Source organism: Octopus bimaculoides, chromosome 9, assembly GCF_001194135.2.
Source record: "Octopus bimaculoides isolate UCB-OBI-ISO-001 chromosome 9, ASM119413v2, whole genome shotgun sequence".
NCBI lineage: Eukaryota > Metazoa > Mollusca > Cephalopoda > Octopoda > Octopodidae > Octopus > Octopus bimaculoides.
In genome coordinates, this window is record NC_068989.1 from 71,456,439 (window position 1) to 71,461,446 (window position 5,008).

Genomic DNA, 5,008 nt, shown 5'->3' on the forward strand with positions numbered 1-5,008 from the left:
ATATATATGGAGAGAGGGGGGGGGGAGAAAGAGACAGAAAGAGTGCCTAATTGTCAAAGAGGGAGAGAGAGTGCTATTTAAAGATAGAAAGAAAGAAAATAGGATAGATACAAAGATGGTTTGATATAGAGAGACAGACAGACAGACACACAAACACACACACACACACACACATACATGCATACATACATAGGAAGGGTGAGAGGGAGATAATGTCTAATGATTAAAGAGAAAGCACGACAGAGATTTATACATACACATATACGCATGCATATATGTGCTTATGCATGTGTGCATGTATGTGTGTGTGTGTGTGTGTGTGTCTCTGTGTGTGTACATTGTTTCTTCAGAGAGAGAGAGAGAGAGAGAGAGAAGGAGAGAGGTATGGAGGGAAAGAGAGAATGAAAGGTGGCAGTTATTGGTTGTGAAAAAGGTAGTGTGAAGAAGGTTGATGTCATTCTGACATTTTAATAAGACAACAGTCATCACACTATATTACAGAATGGTTCCTTGTTCTGCTAGGATGCCAGAGGTTGTGGATAATGTGTAGGACATGCATGGCACAGGGGCAGGTTTTCAATGCAGTCTTATTTCAGATTTTTTTTTTTTTTTCCTTTTCCTCTTTTGACAGCCATACAAGTTCTTATTCAACTGCAGATCATCTCTGAAGAGAACCGCATGATCAAAGACATTCCAAATATGAACATCTTGTCAATATTTTCCCACCCTTTTTAAGGACATTTTAAACATATCTTTTATATATATTTTTTATATACAGGTTGGCCCAAAAGTAGGTTTACAAGTTATCGCAGAGGCACTTTGAATTTCTTGTAAATCATTTTATTACATTTAAATTTCTATCTTACAAACTGAAAAGGGACCTTGACAGAATTAACTAAATTAGCATAGAATAATGGTTTCATATTTTTTTTATAATTAAGATCTAAACTGTTAATATATGAATGTGAAAGAAATAGTTCAATAACTGTAAACCAACTTTTGGGCCACCCTGTATATATATATATATTTTTTCTTTTACTCTTTTACCTGTTTCAGTCATTTGACTGCGGCCATGCTGGAGCACCGCCTTTAGTCAAGCAAATCGACCCCAGGACTTATTCTTTGTAAGCCTAGTACTTATTCTATCAGTCACTTTTGCCAAACCACTAAGTTAGGGGATCATAAACACACCAACATTGGTGCAGGCTTCTACCTGGCTTTTGTCAAACCATCCCATCTATTCTGATGATGATGCAAGTTTTGTATTGCTGGTCTCAGTTAAGTTGGCATCTGAAGGTTAAGTTAACAAGCTTTGATTTAGAAGTGTCTAGAGACTGCTAAGAAAGAACCACCATTATTTTTTAATTTATCTTTACTTCAATTTAATTACTAATAATGAGCACATTCAATCTAAAATGGATGCATTGTTTAGGATGTCTTAAACTGTTGTATTTGTCCAGAGTTACCATCTTGTGTTGATATGTGTTAATTAAGCATTAAATATATTGGCTGATGAAATGATCATCTGCACCAGTGGATCATCAGTGATAGCCAACTTTGCACCAAATGCCAGAACAAAGATCAATTGACCCTCACACTGAATGCCAGAACAAAGATCAGTCGAACCAATCTAATATAATATTGGCAAAGCAGTCAGTGATGTCATGCAACAGCCAGCAGGCTATGAATAAATTAGCTACTAGTGATAGGAGTAGTGTTTATAATGAATTATAATTAGCACATCCACCCTAAATTGGATGTGTTGTTTGGAACACCTTAAACTGCTGTATACATTCAGAGATACCATCTTGTATTGATGATACATGATAATTAAGCACCAAATATACCATCTGACAAAATGATCATCTAACGAAATGATCATCTAGCAAAATGTTCTTCTGACAAAATGACCATCTGATGGAATGATTGTTTAATGCAAATGATCATCTGCAGTAATTTAATTATTACTTTAATTATAATTTGGAAAGTAAAAACAAACATTACACTACAGCAGTGCATTAAACAGGTGCAATGATGAAGCTGCAACAGAAACTAAATGCATCTTGCATTGACACATTTAAAGCAGGAGGTTGGTACAGTATAGACTCAGACTTAGGTTTGTCATTATGCCTAGGATTCATAAAGTTGGAGCTTCACCCTGCTTCCATAGTGTAGAAGTCATTGAGGTTACAACGCTCCCCACTTTCCTGAATGGGATGCCAGACTGTCATGGGATTAACTTCCCAGCTTTCACTGGAATTCATTTTTGCCAGCTTAGTGGACTGGAGCAAAGATGAAATGAAATATAATTCTAAGGCACTAAGGCAAATCATAAGACACCTGAAGAAGGCTGGAGCACACAACAGCTGAAATGTACTGAAAGCAACAACCAAGATGAGGACACCAGTTCAACTGATCTATGTATATATATAAAATTCCTAATCTCAGAAATATAGAATTGTATTATCCAATCAGTGAGGAGCCAACATAAGACATCAATGGTCAATGGAAGTTTATAAGCCTTAATAATAAATTACTCTGTCACTGACTACGGGTTTAGCATAGTGGACAAAGGTCCTAGTTAATGCAGTGAAATCACCTAGAGGTTTGGAGTTTGATCCCAGACACCTGAAGAAGGCTGTAGTATACAACAGCTGAAACCTAGTGAAAACAACAAGCAAGATGAGGACACCATTCTGGCTAATACATAATATGAAATGAAGCATTTTGCTCAAGAATAACATACTGTCTGGTCCAGGAATTGAAACCACAACCTTACAATCATGAGTGCGACACCCTAACCACTAGGCCATGCACCTGCAATATAGTAGTAGTAGTAGCAGCAATAGTGTGAAGACTTGTGGTTTATTTGGCTCATGATTACAAGGTCATGAGTTCAATTCCCTATGACATGTTGTGTCCTTGAGCAAGACACTTTATTTCACATTGCATCAATCCATTCAGCTGGCAAATATGAGTGGTACCTGTATTTCCAAGGGGCCAGCTTTGTCACATTCTTTGTCATGTTGAATCTCCCCAAGAACTACATTAAGGGTACATGTGTCTGTGGGGTGCCCTGCCACTTGCACGTTAATTTCACAAGCAGGCTGTTCCATCGATCGGATCAACTGGAATTCTCATTGTAGTAGTAGTAGCAGTAGTAGTAGTAGTAGTAGTAGTAGTAGTAGTAGTATGAGGAGTATACACTGTAAGAGTGCGTCGCTGCATCCCCCATTTGTTGGTGATTCCCTACTATTTCTGATGAATGACACTTCTACACCACTCAGGCAACAACCCTCCAACCCATGGGTCTGTTTTGGGTAGTTGTTGTTACTGGTGAGGCTTTTACGAGGCTGGAGTGCAACTCCTACCTCAAGCTCTTTTAGTTGCCGTTTTTTCATGACATGCAGAGGAAACACTGGGTCCGTTCTTCGACGTGCCAGTCTCCACATAACACAATATAGAATTAACATCGTAAAAATATAAAGTCTCTGATAAACAGATGTTGTTGTCATTGTTGTTGTTGTTGTTGTTGTTATTGTTGTCAATTGTTCATGTTATAATTTAGTCATTCCCAGAGTCGAGCAGATCCCACGATCAAAGCCATAGAAACCGTGACCGATTCCTGTCATTTAGTGTATCTGGGACTACATTATTATTATTACAATCGAGCCGGTTTGATATGGGTAAAAGAACACGACAAAATAAAAAAATTTTAAAAAAACACGAAAGAAAGAGCAAAAAAAACAAAAACATGATGAGGCATGCGTGCATGGTTGAAAAGGTTGATATAAATTAATGATGTAGAATAGTCGCAAGCGAAAGATAGGTCTTGAAATGATGTGGTTAGATCAAACCTTAAAAAGTTGGATTGCAAAGATAAAATGGTGTAGTATTAAAATGCATGAAAGGATAGTGGGGGTGGCGGAAGGAGTGATAGTTGTAGTGGTGGTAGCAGTAATGGTGGTGGTAGCAGTAATGGTGGTGGTAGTGGTGGTGGTAATGAGTGTGGCGGTATTAGTAGTGGTAGTAGAAGTAGTGGTGGTGGTGGTAGTAGTGGTTGTGGTAGCGGTAGCAGTGGTGGCAGTAGCGATTGTTGTTGTGATGGTGGTGGTAGTAGTGATTGTTGTTGTGATGGTGATGGTAGTAGCGATTGTTGTTGTGATAGTGGTGGTAGTAGCAGGGATAGTGGTGGTAGTGGTGGTAGCCCGGGTATACTGCAGACCCACCCGAATTATGGAAGCATGGAAAAAGAGCATTAAAGGATGCTTATGTGGGTGCACGTGTCATGCGTTTGCTTGTGTGTGTGTGTGTGTGTGTGTGTGGTTGTACGGGTATGTGTGTATGCATGATTATGCATGAGTGTATCTGTGGTATTTTAGTGTGTGTGTGTGTGTGTGTATGCATATATGGTTATGTTGGCACATGTGGGATATAAATGTGCATGTATGTTTGTGTGAGAGTGTCTGGTTTATAAGTGTGTGTATGTGCATGCATGCTTGTGTGTGTGCGTGTCTGTGTGTTTATACATGGCCATGTGTGCACATGTAGGTATAAATGCATGTATGGTTTAGTGAGTGGGAGGGTATATGTGTATGTGTATATGTGTGTGTGTGCATGTCTATACATATGTGTGCAAGAAAATATATGTATGTGGAGAGGTACATGTGTACGTAAGCTTAAATACATGTGTAGTTATGTGTGTATATCTATATGCATGTGCATACACACACACACACACACACACACATATAATGAGAATGTGTGTGAGGAGCGGGGGAGTATCTGTGATGATAACAAGCCGGGAAGTTTATTGATTAGGGTTTTTTTTCTTGCTTTTTTTACTATTGTTTTTCTATTTGATTATTAATTTATTTTGCTTATTCTTTTTCTTCAACTTAACTCGATGCAAATAAATAAATATATAGATAAATAAATATATACTGGGTCCACACACAAACATACACATATATCTATATCTATATATAAACATACATATATATATAAA